This window comes from Podarcis filfolensis, assembly GCF_964270895.1.
Source record: "Podarcis filfolensis genome assembly, chromosome: 14".
In the NCBI taxonomy this organism is placed as follows: domain Eukaryota; kingdom Metazoa; phylum Chordata; class Lepidosauria; order Squamata; family Lacertidae; genus Podarcis; species Podarcis filfolensis.
Window position 1 is genome coordinate 45556226 of NC_139616.1, and position 21695 is coordinate 45577920.

Consider the following 21695-nt stretch of genomic DNA (forward strand, 5'->3'; position numbering starts at 1 on the left):
TGCCGCCCGCTCAGTCAGTCCCTGCACTAAACTGGCATGGAGGCCTCACCGTGCGGGGACTGACTTCTGTGGCACAGCTTCTGACTGGCTGCTGAAGATGAGGCGACGTCAGTGCCTGCAGCGGCTGCGGTGTGAATGGAAGTGGTGGAGTCATTTCGGGGGGGGTCTTTGGGGGGGGTGCTTTTGGGAGAGGGTGGGTCCGGCCCCCCACAAGGTCTGAGGGACAATGGACCGGCCCCCTCCTGAAAAAGTTTGCTGACTCCTGGGCTAGAGTTAGCAAGGAACACTTGCCTGAGAGCAGAATCCACATATGAAGTATAAGTCCCAACTCCCTGGGGGCCCAAGCACTCACAAAATTCCCCATAAAGGGGCAGGGCACCCACAAATTTCAGTGCCAGGACCATGCACACTGCATGGCACCCACGGCCCTGGGGCCAAGTTGGCACTCCTGATACAAAGTCAGACAGTCCAGCGGTCAGGGAATTCAAATGATTATAGAGCCAAGGGTTGAGATGGAGAGCAGGTAGCAGCAAGGTCGGGCCAAGAACCACAGACCTTGTTTCCAGCATCTGACTGCTGCTGAAAGCTGTTGATGAAGCCCAGAGCTAGCTGGTTCTGATCAGTGCCTTCTGCTCCATGACCTTGAAGGTTGATCAGCTGAAGGTGGAGTCACTCTGCCCTTTCCCCCTTCAGGTTGCATGTTCATCAGGTGAACCTGTCTCCTAGCCCATGACATTGCTGGTCTTCCCATAAGCCTTTGGCTTGTTTACAAGGAGATTCATGTATTGGAAAGTGATTGGGAAGCCATCTGTCTGCACCAGCTGCAAGATGCAGACATCCTTTTCAGTGGCTTCGAAAGAGAGTGAAACCATTTCATGGAGGAGGATGAGTTTATCCATGGCCACAGGAGTTTGCAGAACTGTCATGGTTGCTAGAGACAATGGCTGTGTTCTCCCCTCCATTGTTTGAGGCAGTATGCCTCTGAAGACCAGTTGGTGGGAATTGCAATTGGGCAGAGTGCTATGGACTAATGCCCTGCTTGCAGGTTTCTTACAGGGGCATCTGGCTGGCTGCTGTGAGATCAGCATGCTGGGCGAATTGGGCCATTGGCTTGATTGAGCAAGGCTCTTATGTTTTTACGACAGAGCCATCTACTTCTGGTCCGTGTCAATGCCACATATTTCCATCCACGAGTTTCCTCTGCTGCTTTGTTTTCATATCAATCTGTTCTTTCCATCAGAGAAAAAGATGTGCCAAAATTGCATTTAATGGCAGCTCAATGCACACAGTTCTAAAAAAAAATTCATCCTAAAATATTGAATTTTTAACACATTTTGGTACTTCTTGAGCTGTGATCTGTATTGTAGGCTTTTGAGACGTGTGGAACCTGAAGGATAATTGCATTCTGATCTGCGTATGTGTCTGAAAGGCACAAATTGGGACTGTTTGCTTAAAAACACAGAGTGAGCAAAACCTAGCTCCATCCCTGCCAGCTGCCAGGCCATTAAATGGTGTCCATTCCCTTAGCCATGGAGTATAATCGAGGCTTTTTAGAGAGCACATTTTCTGCTGGCCGTGACTGGAGAAATGAGTGTCAGTTTGCATCAGATGCTCTCTTCACGCACGCCTTTCTCCCCAGTGCCACATATCTGCAGATGTGATGGTGTGGAGGAGTTTACCTGTGTATATAGAAACAGCCCTGCGTAATTTCGACGTGGGATGCTATTTAGGTGCAAAGTTATTTGGAGTTAGCTGAAATGTTGAAGACACAGTTGCATCAACTAGGAAGGGGGAAAGGGAGAGGGTTGACTGTAAAACCTGTGGGAAGAGGGTGGATAACCTCATGCGCAGGGGATAAATGTGACCCTCCAGAGGTCTCTATCCAGTGCTCGGGACTCTCCTCCAAGCCACACCCCTTTCCAGACCACACCCACCTCCCCCAACTCACACCCCTCGCTAGTCCTGGTCTGCATCCTCCTCATGGTTTTGCCCGGCAGAAATTGTCCTTGAACTGCTTCTTGCTTACCTGAATGGAGAGAGGTGACACACGTGTGTGTGTGTGTGTGTGTGTGTGTGTGTGTGTGTGTAGAAAGCCCTGACTTTTGCATGGCTGAAATGTAGCCAGCTCTTCAAAGGTGGCAGTCATATCCATTGCCTCCACCCAACCCACTTCTTACTTGCAGCACTGCCCATGACTTGCATGTGGCCCCTGGTGGACTTCCAATGAGGTCATGTGGCCTTTTGACCTAAAAAAAAAAGGTTACCCACTATCACGAACCAGATACAGAGGTAGATCCAGGGCTGGATTTAGGTTTGATGAGGCCCTAAGCTACTGAAGGTAATGGGGCCCTTTATATGTCCAGCTGTCCTTTGTCAACAGCAAATTGTCACTGTTTTTCTGTGTTGAATGTATGCTATATGGTAATTTATTGACCTAATAGGTATCTAAAGCCATTTGCACATGTTGCCATGCAACCAGTCCATGCGGAATGTAGGCACCCTATATATTGAAATGACCAAACCAGTGATATTTTAGGGAGCAGGCTAGCAGGCGGGGCCCATGACTTACATCATAGGAGCCTACACAACACAAAACACTGTTGCTGTATGTAGGTTTTATTTTATTTGCTTCTTATCTTATATTTTGGAAATGTACATCCAGGTGTGTGTGTTTTTCCTTTAATTTTTTTTGGGGGGCCCCAAGAGAGTGGGGCCCTAAGCTATAGCTTGTTTAGCTCATACATAAATCCGACACTGGGTAGGTCAGCAATAAAGCACCTGGCATCAGTGAAGTTAACTCTTTATTCAAAGGAATGTGATGCCACAACTTGGTTGAAGCTGTGCAGGTCTGAGTCTGGACAGTGCTTAGATGTGAAATGATGAGAACATCAGTGCTGGTTGGGCAGGGAGTAAACCTCAAGAGACTGACTGCTGGGAAAGCCAGTTTGAGATTCACCCATTCTTGCAGCACTTGCAAAAACAAAAACGCAATGTGTGAATTGGTCTTGAAGAGAGTTAGTTCTACCCCATTGTGTGTGTGAAGATTCTGGGGGAATTGTTTTGTGGGTAGCATCCTCAGCGCCAATCTTTATTTGCCTGCCTCGTTCTGTTTCCGAGAGCCTAATCGTTGCTCTTGTCATCCTACGAATTACACATGTTTCAGCGCTCTTCGCTTATTGTGTAATGGGCTAACTCTTGCATCTATTTATTAGGCAGGCGCATTCCGTGGCAAATTATGGGAAGTAATTATCTTATTATGGGTAAGAAAGAGAGGAGATGGGGACCTAAATTAAATGTGAGTTATTAAGGTCCCTCGGTTGCACATGATGTTCAGAGAAAGCAACGGAAGCTGTAATTAAGGGGGAGGGATGAAGCCGCTGTTCTTGCCCTGCTCTGGGTGAATTGCCCACCTCTCTAAATTCCTAATTTGATTGGCGTTACTAGCAGAGTAAGGAGAAGCAAAGGCCACGCTTTCAGTGAGAAATAACAAGATCATGAAAACAGGAAGCTCGATAAAGAGACATTCACCGGTTATCGGTGTGCTACTGGGCCAAGGTCAAGGGGTTACTATCGGTATACAAAGCCCTTAATGGTTTGGGACCAGTTGAGCTGCGAGATCACTTGGCTCCAAATAGACCCGCTCAACTGCTTCAGTCTGTCTCATAATACCCAATCTGCATTTGTAAGAGATTGTTTATTTACTGCGGCAGCACCTGGACTCTGGAACTCCCCTCCATTGTCCTCTTTTTGGCACCTGCTAAAAGCATTTTTGCTTAGACAAGCCTACCCAGGTGTGTAGTTTATTGCTGGCTTTAATCTTCTGAATGTTTTAATTGTTTTTACTAATAATTTTTATTGTTTTGTTCTTTTTCTAAGCTATTTTGAGGTGCTTTACAATCAAGCAGTCTATAAATGTTATGAAACGATAGATAGATATAGATAGATAGATAAATAGATAGATGATAGATAGACAGATAGATAGATGATAAAAATAGATAGATGATCGATAGATAGATCGATAGATAGATCGATAGATAGATAGATAGATGATAGATAGTTAAATAGATATAGATAGATCAATAGATAGATATAGATATAGATAGATGATAGATAGATAGATGGATGATAGATAGATAGATAGATGATAGATCGATAGATCGATAGATAGACAGATGATAGATGATAGATAGATAGATATAGACAGATAGATAGACAGATAGATGATAGATAGATAGATAGATGATAGATAGATGATAGATAGATAGATAGATAGATAGATAGATAGATGATAGATAGATAGATAGATGATGATAGATGATAGATAGATAGATAGATGATAGATAGATAGATAGATAGATATAGATGATAGATAGATAGATAGATAGATAGATGATAGATAGATAGATGATGATAGATAGATAGATAGATAGATAGATAGATAGATAGATAGATGATAGATAGATAGATGATAGATGATAGATGATAGATAGATGATAGATAGATAGATAGATAGATAGATAGATAGATAGATAGATGATAGATATAGATAGATGATAGAACCCTCCTCCTCCTGGGGGGAAAAGATACATATTGGAAAAGCAAAAACTCCTCTACACTTTCCCAAAAATGAGGTGGTAGTGTACTCAAGTGTACTCATTTCAGGTGGTGGGTCCTATTTTTGAAAGGTCCCCTACTTGAAAAGCTCCCTGCCTATAGTAATCTAGCCCATCAAGGAGATGGTTCTAATGTCGCCCTCTCCCCATATGTGCTAGATTACTAAATGCAGGGATAGGGGTGGCACAGAAATTTGATTTGGCTTGCACCAAAAGTAGAACTTACAGGATTGGCTCCTTCCCCCCAAAAAATATGGCAAGCTGAAACACAGCCATCCCTTGAAATTTGCATTTTTTCAAATTTTGCAGTGCAGTTCTCTCATGAAGTGATCTGTACTTAAATAAACACATATACTAAGGCAGAGCTTTCCAGATGTTTCATGTTGGTAACACACTTTTTAGACATGCATCCTTTTGTGACACAGCAGTTCAGTTTTACTAGCAAGCTGGAGGTTAAACTAAGCCCTTTCCAGCCGCGGGAGGAGAGCAGGGAGCATTCATGTGACACAACTACACATTGCAGCCGACACACTAATGTATCACAACACACAGCCTGAAAAGCTCTGCACTAGGGTGATGCGGTTATATATATGTTAGTGCATGTTAGTGAAAATAACATACAAAAGCACTTTGTACTAAGGGAAATTGCTTTGCCAAAATGTGTATGCTAGGATTGAATTTGCATTAGGACTAATAATAATAATAATAATAATAATAATAATAATAATAATTTCTGTGAAGTGCCCTCTGGATATAGGGCGGTATATAAATTAGTAGTAGTAGTCGTAGTATTCACAAACTGCTGTGGAAATGTGGAGCATTCAGAATGGAATAATGAGTAACTGAAACTGACAGATTTGCCCATCACTCTACAGTGATGTGTTGTTGTCATTTAGGGGGGAAAGGTGGACATAAAATAATAAGGCCCATTCCCATAAGTAAAACAAAATAATAATAATAATAATAATAATAATAATAATAATAATAATAATAATAATAATAATAATAATAATTTATTATTTATACCCCGCCCATCTGGCTGGGTTTCCCCAGCCACTCTGGGCAGCTTCCAGCAGAGTATTAAAATACAGTGGTCTGTTAAACATTAAAAGCTTCCCTAAATAGGGCTGCCTTCAGATGTCCTCTAAAAGTCTGGTAGTTGTTCTTCTCCTTGACATCTGGTGGGAGGGCGTTCCACAGGGCAGGTGCCACTACCGAGAAGGCCCTCTGCCTGGTTCCCTGTAGCTTTGCTTCTCGCAATGAGGGAACCGCCAGAAGGCCCTCGGCGCTGGACCTCAGCGTCCGGGCAGAACGATGGGGGTGGAGACGCTCCTTCAGGTATACTGGGCCGAGGCCGTTTAGGGCTTTAAAGGTCAACACCAGCACTTTGAATTGTGCTCGGAAACGTACTGGGAGCCAATGTAGGTCTTTCAAGACCGGTGTTATATGGTCTCGGCGGCCGCCCCCAGTCACCAGTCTAGCTGCCGCATTCTGGATTAGTTAACAAAAAAATCCAGCGCAGCAGCAAGAGCTGTTCCATTCCATGTTGTGCTAAAGTTCTGCTTGCAATGTGATTAGAGGGGGGAAAGAATGAAGAAAGAATGGAGCCTTTAAAAAAGAAAAGGTGGCTTCCCCATGCTTGGTAGAGTCCACTCTGCTGTTTCCAGACTCTACCACTTTGTTTGGTCATAGGCTAACCTGCCTAGAGATTGGCTTCAGCTGTGAATACAAGGGCTTTAGACTTCTCGGTGCTGTCAAAAGTGCTGTGTGCCTCACGGCCGTCCTCTCTGCTCTGCTAAGTGCGATTTGCTTGTCGAACAACCCGCCGTCAGTAAAAATTTATCCCGACGACACTCCACACGGGACGTGATGCAAGGAAATGCGCTCTCTCCGGATGAGCGCTGATGTGTGCAAGCCGTCCTGTTCTGCAGCTTGCGACCATCGATCCTTGTTGCCATCTCTAAACATCCGCAAAGGGCCAGTTCACACTTTGCATGGCCGGTTCACCGCTTGGCTGCCGCTGAATGCAGGCTGAGCGGCATCGCACGGCGGCATCAAGCCCTGGCAGGACTCGACACTGCACTGTGCTGGGTGGCTGCGTCTGACCCCATTTTAACTCAACATGATGCCCCAGACAGTGTCAGACTGAATCCCAGAGGTAACTTAAAATGGGAGCTCAGGCCCAGCTGCTCCTTACGGTGAGGACCCCAGGGTGGAAGCAGGTCATGGGAGGAGACCAACCAGGGAGCATTCTGCTGAGACCACGAGACTCTTAATCACAGGGTCATAGGTTTGAGTGTCAGGAGTGCGTGCAGGAGCCAGGCCCTCTGACCAGTAGATCTTCGCAGGACTGGGGCCTTCCTGAGTTTGTTCTGGAGAGGCAAGGTGTGGCCGCACAGGTGAGGCCGCTTGGTAACTCATGGTAAAGGTAAAGGGAACCCTGACCATCAGGTCCAGTCGTGGCCAACTCTGGGGTTGCGGCACTCATCTCGCTTTACTGGCCGAGGGAGCCGGCGTACAGCTTCTGGGTCATGTGGCCAGCATGACTAAGCCGCTTCTGGAGAACCAGAGCAAAGCATGGAAACGCCGTTTACCTTCCCGCTGGAGCGGTACCTATTTATCTACTTGCACCTTGACGTGCTTTCGAACTGCTAGGTTGGCAGGAGCAGGGACCGAGCAACGGGAGCTCACCCCGTCACGGGGATTCAAACCGCCAACCTTCTGATCAGCAAGCCCTAGGCTCTGTGGTTTAACCCACAGCACCACCCGCGTCTCACTGTACCTGGTAGCAAGAGCCAGGAAGGGATATAAGGTCAGCACTTCCCTTTGGCTCTTTGCCACAGCAACACGTTTCCTGCCTTGCTGCGTTTGGCTTCTTGTTTCCTGATCCTCGGAACTCAGCTTCTGGACTCTCTTTCCTGTTCCCACCCCGCCATCTTTCCCCCGGTCCCAACGTCCTCAGTCAGGACTTCGATCACCCGTAGAACGGACCGTGACAGAGTCCCATGTTGGGCAATATATTCCTGCATTACAGGGGGTTAGACTACATGACCGTTGTCCCTTCCAATTCCACAAATTCTATGATATGCCTGCATCATTCCAAGGGGACTTTCATAGGAAGACTACTTATACCGAGCCATGCCACTAGTCCCTTTATCCCAGTTTTGTTCATCTAGCCCAGTTGTTGGCATCCATCATTACAGAGACAATGGAGTATGCTTCCAAACGTGAAGTTGAACCTCTGTATTAGTAGCACCAAAGGGACCTCCCCAGTGTGCAAGTATGGAGGTCCTGGGATGTCCAGACAACAAACCCCACCCCCTCTTGGCCTGGCTGATGTGGTCCAAAGGAAAGCAGAGCAAGACGTTTGACACCAGATTGGCTGCAGGAGTTGCTGGAAGGAGGCTGACAAGGTGCCATCCAACTGCCTTAGGGACTCCCCTCAGGATTTGTGTAGCTTACTCCTCAGCCTTTACTTCTCCTGAAGATATCCTGCAAAGCAGCGGGGGTTTAGGATCGGAGTTTTCCTTCTCCTAGATGGGCTGCCTTCCCTGGTGGATGAGCCCCATCTGCCCCTCACTGCCCTCTACAGCACATGCAGAAACTAAATTCTTGATCATTGGACCCTCTATTGATCTCGTCCGCTCAATCTGCCAGAGCCTGTCTGTCAGGAGTGCGTGCAGGAGCCAGGCCCTGTGACCAGTAGGGCTTCGCAGGACTGGGGCCTTCCTAAGTTTTTTCTGGAGAGGCAAGGCACGGCCGCACAGGTGAGGCCGCTTGGTAACTCACTGCACCTGGTGGCAAGAGCCGGGAAGGGATACAAGGTCAGCATTTCCCTTCAGATCTTTGCCACAACAACTCGTTTCCTGCCTTGCTGCATTTGGCTTCTTGCTTCCTGATCCTCGGCTTCTTGACTCCTTGCTTCTCAACCCTTGGACCCTTGACTTCGTGACTCCCTGCTTCCTGACCCTTGGACCCCTGGCTTCTGGACTCTCGTTCCTGCTCCCACCCCACCATCTTGCCCCCGGTCCCAACATCCTCAGCTGGGACTTCGATCGCCCGTAGACTGGACCGTGACACTGTCTTTGCATGCAAGGGAAGTCCCTAACTCACCAAATACTGTCTTGGGACAGCAGTGTTTCCCAGCTCTGCAAGCTGGAGATGTCCGTGGTGTAACTTGGGTCCTGAGCTACAGCTCTTTACCATAAGAGCAGGGAACAAAGTCAGGTGGCGAATACAGATTCAGGTCACAAGTCTATGTAACTCAGTGTTGTCTACACTGACTGACAGTGACTCTCCAGGAAATGCCTGCTCTTTCGTGCAAAAAAAAAAAAGCCTGCACATAGAAAACTAGGGGGTCAGGAGCAAGGGTTGCAGCCCTGACAGGCTAGCTTTCTACATGGACGACTTGCTAGTTTGTTTATTTTTGCATCACCAACCTTCCATCTAGCAAACCCCACCACCCACTGCATTCAAAAGCAACAAGGACCAGAAACAGATTGACCCCTTCTGTATTAATAAGATCTCTGCTTTCGATGATCGCACACAGCTGGTAGAGGTTTGCAGACCCAGCCCCTACTGCACATTCATCATATCTCATTTCGAAGACATTTCGGCTGGTGGCCATCACAACATCCTGCGACAACGGGTTCCTCAAGTCAAGATGTGTGTTGTGGGATTGAGCTGCCACTGCCAATTTCAGCAGAGAGCCCCCGGGGCTTCTATTTTTGAGACAGGGTGAATAATGTTCCCTGAATCACAGGCTCTTTCTGCACTACTCACAATTTCATAAGCCGCTATCTATCATGCACCACCACAGTCCCCCCTCTTTGTATTGTCATTTCTCTAAGTGAGGACATCTTTGCCTGGGGGTTGAAAAGAGAGATAAACAGTTGGCAACACTTTAGAGAAAAGTTCTCTGATCAAAAGCAAAAAATAGTCATAAGTAGATGGGTTTTTCAAGGGCGGTGCTGGAGTGCATGTCACAGAAAGAGAGAGAGAGAGAGAGAAGGCAGCTGGAGAAAGTGGATGGAGAAATTCTCCATCTCTCATAACACTAGAACTCTTGGGCTGAATGTGAGAAGCTTCAGGGCAGATAAAGGGAAGCACTTCTTCCCTCATTGCATAGTTAGACTATGGAACTCACTCCCACAAGAGGCAGTTTATGGGCACCAACCAAGATGGCTTTAAAAGTGGATTGGAAAAATTAATGGAGGAGAAGGTTGTCAGGGGCAGAGGTGGAGCTGTGTGCACCCCAGGGCGGGGCTAGCTGCCCGCAGGGGCACCGCCCACTGCGAGCATCCCAGGGGGCGGCGTAGCAATATCACCCCCCTCAGGGATGACACCTGGGGCGGACCGCACCTACTGCACCCCTCTTCCTCCGCCAGTGGTCAGGGGGTGCTAGCTACTATGGTTACACCCTACTTGCACTGTCAGAGGTAGTAAGACTTCTGAATTCCAATTCCTAGAAGAGAGCGCTCTTGTGGTGCTCTGTGTAGTGTAGTGGTTAAGAACGGTAGTCTCGTAATCTGGTGAACCGGGTTCGCGTCTTCGCTCCTCCACATGCAGCTGCTGGGTGACCTTGGGCTCGTCGCACTTCTCTGAAGTCTCTCAGCCCCACTCACCTCACAGAGTGTTTGTTGTGGGGGAGGAAGGGAAAGCCACTTTGAGACTCCTTTGGGTGGTGATAAAACAGGATATCAAATCCAAACTACTACTACTACTACTACTACTACTACTCTTCTTCTTCTTCTCCTCCTTCTCAAATCCTGCTTGTGGATTCCCCCCCAACATGTGGTTGGCCACCAAGAGCTCGAGATCATAGAATCATGGAATCGTAGAGTTGGAAAGGAGCCCAAGAGTCATCTATTCTAGCCCTCTGAAATGGAGGAATATCTGCTGAAGCATCCATGATGAATGGCCGTCCAAGCTCTGCTTAAAAACTTCCAAGGAAGAAGTGTCCACAACCTCCTGAGGGAAACCGTTCCCCTGTCAGACAGCTCGTGCCTTCAAAAAGTTCTTCCTGATGTTTAGTCATGTAACTTGAAGCCATTTGCTCAGGTCCTGCCCTCCGAAGCAGGAGAAACCAAGCTTGCTCCCTCTTCCATGTGATATTTGAAGATGGTTATTATATTGTAGCACCCTGCTTGTGGTTAACGCTTAGCTGGAATGAAATATTCAACGCAGCAATAGAGAAATTAAAATAATAATTTATTTGTCAGACAAATAAATGAGAGACACAGTGGTATATGGTTACCAAAGCTCTGCCCACTCCAGTCCTGATGGTCAGCACTTATATTTCCTCAGCCCAGCCCCCTTGCTCCTCCTTTGGCTGCCTCTGTCCAATCAGCCTGGTTGAAATTCCTATTGGCTGTTTGCTAGAACCAATCATAAAAGATACACCCATTTCCTATTACCTTTTATGGGAGACAAAGAGCTATATTTCCTTCTATCTATAAATGGCAAACAAGTAGCCATATATCTTACATTTGCCTCAACAAGGCACCTTAATTACCAGATCACCTCTTGCCCTTCTTGCCCTTTTGCCCTCCAAAACAGATGGCTAATGGTTTTAAATTTTTATCTTAAACAGAGGTCAGAGATCTTGGGTTCACATTCTCACACACCATCAATGAAAGATCTCCTTCTTTGGAGGTCTTTAAGCAGAGGCTTGACAACCATATGTCAGGAGTGCTCTGATGGTGTTTCCTGCTTGGCAGGGGGTTGGACTCGATGGCCCTTGTGGTCTCTTCCAACTCTATGATTCTATGATTCTATGAAATAAGAATCTAACATAAGAATCTAACATTTCTTACTTTCTAAATCCTTTGCATAATTACATTTAAGCCAATATATTTCATACATAACATATATAGATTTTTAGAAGCAAAGGCCTTTTCTAAGTAAAAAAGGAACTTAGTAAAAAACACTTTCCAAAAGCAACCCCCCTTTCCTGGCCAGCTGCTTTTCCCATTAGCTCTTGCCCTTTAACCTGTGGCTCAAGTCTCTAATGGGAGACACATGGTATTATATTTTGTTAAACAATGAATCCTACTATTTACCAACTCTTAATTAGTGCTTTTGCAGCTTGATTGTATTCTGTAGGGTCAGTAACCTAGTAACCTTTGCTCTCAGCCTGTAATTCCCTTTTTACAACTTTGAGAATTTTGGCTCCTGCTATAAATAAATCAGGGGGGCCTTTGTCCAGGAGGATAAACATCTGCCAGTCTTTTAGCCAGCTGGTCTTCTGCCTGGCATAAAAACATCTTTAAGCTCATTTTTAAAATACAGGCCTTGATCAGATGCCTCAATATCTCCTCTCAGTCTCCTCTTCTCCAGTCTAAACATACCCAGAAACATAGCCTGATGCTGGAGGAGATGGCCCATTGGCCTGATCCTGCAGGCTCCTCTTCTGTTCTTAAACATAATATAAGGACCCAAAGTCACCGAATTGGTCAAGCTCTGTCTATTACATCATCATGTTGATACCATATGTGTTTTTAAAAAATCATTTCTTCCATCCAATGTAAGCACAGTGGACGCTCAGGTTGCAAATGTGATCTCTGCGGGATGCACATTCGCAACCCGCAGTGGCACGTCTGCGCACACGCAAGTTGTGATTTGGCGCTTCTGCGCAAGCGCAACCTCCAAAACCCGGAAGTAACCCGTTCCGGTACTTCCGGGTTTCGGAACATTTGTAAACTGAAGAAAACGCAACCTGAAGCATCTGTAACCCAAGGTGTGACTGCACATTAAATATAGCCACCTTGTGGGTGTTTGTGAATGCAGTGTGGGATTTAAATGTAAAGTAGAGAGAGATGGGCACCTGGGGAGAGAAAGAGAGGGAGAGGAGAGAGAGAGAGAGAGAGAGAGAGAGAGAGAGAGAGAGAGAGAACCAGCTTGTTGGGTAGGTCAAAGTTCCACCTCCTCACAACTCCAGCAGGACCAACTAAGTGTCTTTGAGAAGCTCACAAATGAGGCATGAAAGCATCACTGCGTCCCTAGAGTTTATCCCATTACCTAGCCCTCAGAGATACAATGCCTTGGAACATGGAAGCTCCACTGACTCATAATTCAAACGTAAACATGGATCTCTAAGCCATTAGGTGGCAGGATGAGACAGGGCCCTTCCTTCCTCCAAACTGGCCCCTGCATCCCTCTAAGCTGGTTGATATGCATGTGCTCTGTTTCACGACACGCACGCATCACCCAGAGGTCGTTGTGAACTTCTGGCGGCAGTAAGTCGAGGGGCAGGGATGAGTTCTCCTCTGCCCTCTGCCGAGGGGAGCAATCGAAATAACACCGAGAACTCCTGTTACCGCTGACTGTTCCTTTAGCAATGTTCAGAAGCTCTCTTCTCCCTCCTCCCTGTAATCTTTTCCTCCAGCTGAGAGAGGGAGGGAGGAAGGGAAGGTGAGCAACCCGCTATTTTATTTTATTTTTTGCCCATCTTGGGCATTCTTGTCACGCCTCTCTCTCGCCACGCTTGCCTGGAGCTTTCTCCAGCGCATTTGCTGTATCAGCAGGGGACGCGTCTGAAGAGGATTCCCACCTTGCAGATGGCAAACAGGACGCGGCTCGTAGAGGACTTGATTAACTCGTCAACGGAGACGTCTTCTTAGGCAGAGAAGGCCGCAGTTATACCCACGTCTGTTCCTGCGAGGTTGGGGAAGGGGACTTGACCAGGGAGGAATCCCATCCCTGTCGCATTTAAAGGCTTATCAGCTGAGCACTTCCCAAAACAATACGCAAACCAAGATTTGTGCTAAGAGAAGAAGAAGAGTTTGGATTTGATATCCCGCTTTATCACTACCCTAAGGAGTCTCAAAGCGGCTAACATTCTCCTTTCCCTTCCTCCCCCACAACAAACACTCTGTGAGGTGAGTGGGGCTGAGAGACTTCAGAGAAATGTGACTAGCCCAAGGTCACCCAGCAGCTGCATGTGGAGGAGCAGGGAAGCAAACCCGGTTCACCAGATTACAAGTCCACCGCTCTTAACCACTACACCACACTGGCTACTGGTTACAGGGGTCAGAAGTTCGCTGGGTGAGCTTGGGCCAGTCACCAACTCTCATCCTAACCTACCTCACAAGGTTGTTGCGAGGGTAATGTGGCTAGGGGAGAATGATGCGTTCCTTCGGTGAGATATAAAATGCAATCAATAGGAATAAGTAACAGACAACCACCCTTTGAAATTCAAAATCCTCTGAATTTTGCAATGCAGTTCTCCAGCCAAGTGATGAGTGCAAAAATGTGTATACACCAGGGTACAGTGTCCATAGAAAGGCATGCATTAGTGAAAGTAGCATACAGGAATTCACTGTATGCGGGGAAATTTCTTTGCACCGTTGTGTATCTTGGGCAAAGCTGCATACAAAAAAGAGTGTGCTAGAAGACATTTGCACTGAAATGCTGATGAATTTTCACAAGGACTTCTAAATTGTGTGTGTGTGTGTGTGTAACTGCTGTGGAAATATGGAGAACTGAATTTAAGATTGGAAAAAACGAGAAATTTGAAGAAACCCAAACTGACAGATTCGTTCCTCCTTAGCCGTGGCTAGACAGGGATAGATCCATGCCTTCTTTTGTTGGAGAACTGCGTCTCAAAATTCAGAGAAGCATGTGAATTTTGAAGCCTCGATGTGTTTCGGTAGCAAGCTGAAATGGAATGGGATGGGGGCTGAGACCAGGGGACAAAGGCTAGAGGAGGCAGGTTGTTTTCCTTCCCAGGATACAGTTCTCTCAGTAACCCCCAAAACAAGCCTGTATGGATAGGCCAGTTTTATTTTTATATGTATAAACTGAGACTGAGGCTGCAAAATGGTAGCTTATCTGAGGCCACTTTGCAGTGTGTTGAACATTGGATTATCTTGCTCAACACTCAAACTTTCTCTCTCTCTCTCTCTCTCTCTCGCTCTCGCTCTCGCTCTCTATCTCTATCTCTCATTCTTTCTTTGAGCCAGACATTTTAAAACTGGCAAACACTTGTGAACAACTGTAGCATGTTCTTTCTCATTGCCTCCACTTTTATGGCTTTTCACCGTCCCGTTCTCATTTATTTATCAGATGCCGCAGCGTCTGTTTCTAATCTCGTGCACAGATCAGCCTTCCTTTACTTCGCCTTCACCCTGCTATGATCTGTAGTCCACCGCAGTAAATAACGACCTCTCCCTTTCCTTGAGCATCCGTCCAAGTTCTTGGTGGTTGTCCTGTTGTTGCGGCCTGCACTGGGCTTCACATAATGAATTGTGTGGGGAGAGGGAGTGTGTTCTCCCTGGGCTCTGCCCCAAGCCTGGTACTCCTCAGTCCTTCCCCTTCCATGGCTGGTTCAGAACATGGAGACAAAAGGGTTACTTCTGCTCTCTGCATGCCAAGATGCGGCAAAGGCTTTGGCTAATTAGCATGATAAATCAAGCCTCATGAATATGTGATGAGGAGCGATTTATCACCCCTCAGCTGTTGATCTGCGTTATTTGTGCTGGGAGAGATGGGGCCCTCGTTTGGAGTCCGGCTAGATCAGACCAAAGACCCATCTCACACAGCATCCTGCTTCTCAAGTTGCCTAGATGTTCATCGCAGGAGGCGACTGATAATAGAATCAACGGGGATGGAGATAGAATCAGAATTGTAGAGTAGGAAGGTGACCTCAAGGTTCATCTAGTCTGACCCCTCACAATGCAGGGATCATAACTGAAGAATCCCTGATGGATGGACACCCAACCTCTGTTGGAAGTTCAAAGAAGGACATAGGAGAGGTGTCAGACTTCGGAGAGTCGGGTTCCTCCCCGGGTGGCAGTAAATAAGCAGATCAAATGAAAGGAGCGTTCTTACCAGATAAGTTCTTTAATAATCACAGCGAGAGACAAAGGAATGCTTATTTATTTAGAAATGGCATTGCTCCCAGTAAAGGTTTACCCCCTCCATCCCCATTAATCTACATCACTCCTACATTGGGTATTCTGAGCTTGTTGCCTCTGCACTTTCTGTTCTATCACTCTCAGAGCCCGTCTAGTCTTAGGCAAAGGGGGGTCAAGAATGCTTTCCAAGGACACTGAATCTGCCAGCTGTCTCTCTCTTGGTGTTTCCTCCTCTAGCTGTTCCTCACCCAGTATTTCCCAGCTTTCCCCCTCTGGACTATGCCCCTCTGCAAACCACTCTTCTAAATCAATACTGTCCTCCTGCCCTTGGGAAGGTTCAGAAAAGGAGGGGGTAGCTCCCACCATTTCTCCTCAATCCAACCCCTGACAAGAGGGGACTTCAGCAGGTCTTGCATTTGTGACCATTTCCTCTTCTGCATAGCTGCTAAAACAGCAGAAGTCCTGTCCTCTTTCATATCTGCCCACCTTCTTCAGACTTCAGTTCACATGGCTGAATGTACCTCCATACTTTTAAAAAAAATAAAATCCTCTGCAACTAGAATGTGAGCATGTCAGGAAGAAGGGTTCTCCCTAAAAGGTAAAGGTAAAGGGACCCCTGACCGTTAGGTCCAGTCGTGGCAGACTCTGGGGTTGCGGTGCTCATCTCGCTTTATTGGCTGTGGGAGCCGGCATACAGCTTCCGGGTCATGTGGCCAGCATGACTAAGCCGCTTCTGGCAAACCTTAGCAGCGCACGGAAACGCCGTTTACCTTCCCGCCGGAGCGGTACTTATTTATCTACTTGCACTTTGACATGCTTTCGTACTGCTAGGTTGGCAGGAGCAGGGACCGAGCAACGGGATCTCACCCCATCACAGGGATTCGAACCGCCGACCTTCTGATCGGCAAGTCCTAGGCTCTGTGGTTTAACCCACAGCGCCACCTGCATCCCTATAGGGTTCTCCTTAGCCTCACCTTATCCCTGACATGCTAGGTTTCTAGGTGAAGAGGGTTTGGGGGATTTTTGCTTTGCCTGGGAGAAACTGCAGCCGTGTCCCTGAGACATGCAAATGTGTCCTTCGGTCCAGAGAGGAAAGGCTATGAAGATTTTTGGAGAGTGAGATATGTCTCTGTGAAATAGTGAGGAATAACTCTTCCAGGGGTTGCTACTGCCTGGGAATACAGCAGAAGTCAAGTTTCTTTGTTTTCCCCTGCAACCGGAGAGCTTGGGTCAGGAGCAAATCCATTAAATTCACCGCCGGATTTCTGAAGTTATCGCTGAAGGCAGAATTAGCTGCTCAGCACAGGAGAAAGAATGAACCTTTATTCCCTGATTGGAACTCGTTAGCCAGATCAATGTGCCCTCGAAAGGGGAAAGGACGAGAAATGCAGATAACACAGCCTCCAGGAATCCACACGGAGGGCTCTGTAAACTCACCAAGAATAACACAGCAATTACTCTGTGCCCTCTCCCGCTTCCGTCCAAACTTGCCTCGAGAGATATTACAAGCCTCCTGTTAGGGCCAGCTCAGCAGAGAGATGAGAAGGGACATTGGAGCCATTTGCAAAACCTTTGCCCACTTTCCCTTCATAGATTTTTTTCCCCCATGCTAATCGTCAATATTGCGGTGCAATATCAGATTTGCTGGTGGGGAGTGATTTGTCAATGCACAAATTTACATCATGGAAGGGTGTTCAGACAGAAGGAAGGGGTTGTAAGACCTGCTTCACATGCAAAAGATCCCCAGCACTTTCAGGTGGGGACAGGTCACCAGGGGTCAGCAAACCTTTTCAGCAGGGGGCCGGTCCACGGTCCCTCAGACCTTATGGGGGGCCAGACTATATTTTGGAAAGGAAAAAAAAAATGAACGAATTCCTATGCCCCACAAATAACCCCGAGATGCATTTTAAATAAAAGCACACATTCTACTCATGTAAAAACACGCTGGTTCCTGGACCATCCATGGGCCGGATTTAGAAGGCAATTAAGCCAGATCCAGCCCCTGGGCCTTAGTCTCCCTGCCTATGGGTCAGACCATTGTCTAAAACACCAGAGGTCTGTTGCCATCATAGACAATACTGAGCTAAACTGCCCAGTGATACTGACACAGCAAAAGGCAGCTCCTTGTGTTCCTCTTGAGTTAGAGCAGGTTCGGGGAGCCTTCAGTCTCCCCCAAATGTCAGGGAAATGCAAACACAGCCAATGGGGTATGGGAACTGTAGTGTCAGGAGCTGGAGTCAAGCATAGGTCAGCAATAGTACGTTTCTGAGCACAATTCAAAGTGTTGGTGCTGACCTTTAAAGACCTAAACAGTCTGGGCCCAGTATACCTGAAGGACCGTCTCCACCCCCATCGTTCTGCCCGGACACTGAGGTCCAGTGCTGAGGGCTTTTTGGCGGTTCCCTCACTGCGAGAAGTGAGGTTACAGGGAACCAGGCACAGGGCCTTCTTGGTGGTGGCTCCCGCCCTGTGAAATGCCCTCTCATCAGAAATAGACAACTATCTGACTTTTAGAAGACATCCGAAGGCAGCCCTGTTTAAGGAAGTTTTTAACGTTTGCTGTTTTATCGTATTTTTAATATTCTGTTGGGAGCTGCCCAGAGTGGCTGGGGAAAACCAGCCAGATGGGTGGCGTATAAATATATTAGTAGTAGTAGTAGTAGTAGTAGTAGTAGTAGTAGTAGTAAAAATGTGTTAGTGCAGTTAACCAAAGCAGCTCAGTTGTAGTGCTCACAGTAACCCTTCCCAGAAGGTCTTGTTCCAATGAGGCAGGTTCGAGAATTGAAGGGTGGAGCACAGGATGGGTCAGAGGAAGAGGCAAGTCAGACAAGTGAAGGTGCATCCTCACCCTTTCCTGCACTGCTGTCTCCCAGAACCAGGAGGGGACTGAAAAGGGAAGAGCAGAGGCAGCGTCCATGCAGGCTCAGTCTCCAACTGTGTGTGTTCAGCTCATCAGGGGAAGGTACATAAACTAATGGATGGCAAGTGATCCCCTGTTGCTGCAACTGCTCCGTAGAAGACCTGAGAATAGCTGCCTAGGCACTAGACTGGTGTGTGAGCTTCTGTAAGAATCATCTTTGACAATCAAAAGTTCGCTGTCTGCTGTCCACATTCCTTTGGCGGAGGAGTGCCCTTGTCAGGTTCCGGGCTAGCAGTTCCCTCCCTCCCTTTGTCCTTGGAGAAGCAGAACCAAGGAAAAATAGTCTCTTGCCATTTAAAGAGATTTTTAATGATCGCAGTGAAAGAACAATGAGTCTATTCTCAGAGTAAAGGTGCTCCCAGTTAAGGTTTACACCCACTTCCCCCCAAGTCACCCTCGTCACTTTCTCATCTTGCAACCTGATCTCGCAACCACTTTGTTTTCTAACCTTGGGCTGGGCAGATGTAGGCTTCCAAGGGAGAGAGAGTCAGTTAACACTCTCCCCCCCCCCCCCGGTTCTTCTTCTCCTAGCTGTTCACCACCCAGTTCTTCCCAACTTTTATCTAATGAACTATGCCCTTCTGCGAACCACTGTTCCAAATCTATACTGTCCTCCTGCTCCTGGGAAGATTCAGAATCCTGATCAGGAGCAGGGAGAGGGGGAGGCTTCAACCATTCCTCATCTGTGCAGCCCTCCTCAACACGGTCTCTGACAACCCTTGACATACTGGCAAACAACAAGGTCAACACCAGGCTTCTTTCAATCCCCCCCCCCTCCAAATTTCTTTTTTAAAAATATCCTATTTTGTTTCTTCCAACGATCATTTTGCATGTAATTAGGCTTTTAAAAATGCATGCAAACTTTGACGCCATCAAGCCCTCGGTGCAAGGAGTTGTCTGAAGCGGGGAAAGGTTGTTTGGGTCGGAATCACCAAATTCCATGTAGAAATCCATTTAAAACGGAATCCCCCAAAATCCTCATTTTAGCTGCTGTTAACTAAGCTGAGCTGCTCGAGTAAAGCAGAGAGAAACGGAGGCATGGCAGCCTAGGGAAGGAGTTGCCTGAAGCAGGAGGGGCCTAGGAACAGAGGAGGCCAGCTAAGGATAGATTCTCTCACTCATTCATAATAATTACTGAGTGATTATGAAGCGTCTTACACATCATTAGGAGCACTAGCAAAATGATGTATTACTAGAGAGCGACAGTGTAATGTTTCTGGCTGTTTCAAAGGAGTTTGTGGGTCACCAGCGTGGTCCCTACCTACCCATAAATTATGGGGCTTTGTAGCCCCTTAGATCTCTACTCCAGGTCCACTGGTGTGTATGGGGCATCACACCACCAAACTTAGCCTGCCCCCAGCCAGCCCCCAGCCGCCGATCAGCTTCTTCCTCCTGAGTCTCAGGCCATACATTTAAAGTAAGGCCACTTTAAACAGTCATGAATTCCTCCCAAAGAATGATCGGAGCTGTAGTTAAGAATAAGAATAATTTTATTATTTATACCCCGCCCATCTGGCTTGGTTTTCTCCAGCCATTCTGGGCGTCTTACAGCACATAAAAAATTGTAAAACATTAAAGGTAAAGGGACCCCTGACCATTAGGTCCAGTCGTGGCTGACTCTGGGGTTCATCTCGCTTTATTGGCCGAGGGAGCCGGCGTACAGCTTCCGGGTCATGTGGCCAGCATGACTAAGCCGCTTCTGGCGAACCAGAGCAGCGCACGGAAATGCCGTTTACCTTCCCGCCAGAGCGGTACCTATTTATCTACTTGCACTTTGACGTGCTTTCGAACTGCTAGGTTGGCAGGAGCAGGGACCGAGCAATGGGAGCTCACCCCGTCGCGGGGATTCGAACATTAAAAATTAAGGGTTCTGAGCGTCGTCAGGAGGCTGCCTCCCAGAGCTATGATTCTCAGATTGGTTCTACAATCAATCCCTCTTCACAGGAAACTCCAGGAGTTGTAGCTCTGTGAGAGGAAGGAGGGATCTGCTAGCAACTTTCAGCACCCTTAACAAACCACAGCTCCCAGAATTCTCTGGGGCAAGCCATGACTGTTTAAAATGGAAGCCTAGTGTTCTTAATGAATGGTGTGAATGTGGCCTCATTGTAGAACTTAGCAGGCAGGAGGAGGAGGACAAAACTAGAATTAGTTGATCTTCCTGTGATTGGCTCTAGCTCGGCCTATCATTGCTCTGGCGCCACCTACTGTCGCCCTCCTGCCTTCCACCCTACCAATTGTAATGGGTACTCTCTAATGCTGGCTCTGTCTTTTGCCCTCTGCCCTCCTCTCCCTGCTTCCCCTTCTGTTCCTATTGGCTGCTTTAGTTTTCTCCCAGCTCTCCCATCTTCCACAGCCATCTCACAGCTCCTCCTGCCTCCATACTCCAGCGGACAGCCGCCCCTTTCTCTGAACTTTCAAAGTGCCCAATCCTTTCTCGTTCCCCACCCCTGGGGGGGCAGAGTCTCCTTTGCTCACCCCAGCGCCAGTTTGTGATGGAGTTTGGCAGCTTCCCCCTCCAGGACCGGCTTGCCAATCATCTTAATTGAATCTGTTTGGCGTCTCTCTCCCCCTCCAGCAGCCAATTTCCGGTTTGCTGCATAACCTCGCCCGAAATTGCTTTCTCAAAGCAAAATTAAAGTCGGTGCCGCTAGTCAGTTTTATCTCCGTGGATTGAAGCAACTGCGTGTTGCATTAATACGGGTGCTGAATGGCAGAGGAATTCTGCAGGGAAGTTTGGAAGCGGTTTAATTGCTCAGCCACTAGCAAAGGATGGACTTGCATTGCCTTGACAATGAAACCATGTGAAATCATAGAACCTTTTATTTCTAAGTCAAGCTCCTCCCAGGAGAGATGGACGGATGAAGCTCATGGTTCTGGTTTCTCAACTTCCTGATATCAAGTTCAGTTCTCAACATCTCCACCTCAGTTTGCAGTTGGTGTTTTAATAAGAAGCCCTCATGAAAATGAATCAGGATTTTAATGCTGAGTTTTTCTAAGATACACATTTTGGCCTAATGTACACTTGTTTGCAAAGCAATTTCCCCTAATACGATACATGATGGAACATTATTTTCACAACATGAACAAAACACGTAACAACAACATAACAAAAGTAGCCATAAGCAATAAATGAAACATTTAAAAATGCACAACTAGACTGAACAATTTCCACACAAATCATAACAATATCTAAAATAAAGATTCAAAAAAAAACGACCTCAACAACCCCTCTCTGCAACACAAGAAAACAAAAGAAACCCTGAACAACACCCCAGCTGGAGTCCGTTCATCAGCCTCAGTTTTTGT

The 21695-nt window shown here is 47.1% G+C and overlaps 1 protein-coding gene across 1 annotated transcript in view; it reads left to right on the forward strand.

Moving 5' to 3' along the window:
* CACNA1H (calcium voltage-gated channel subunit alpha1 H) overlaps positions 1-21695 on the forward strand; it is a 365872-nt gene that overhangs the window by 221632 nt on the left and 122545 nt on the right. The window lies entirely within an intron of this gene.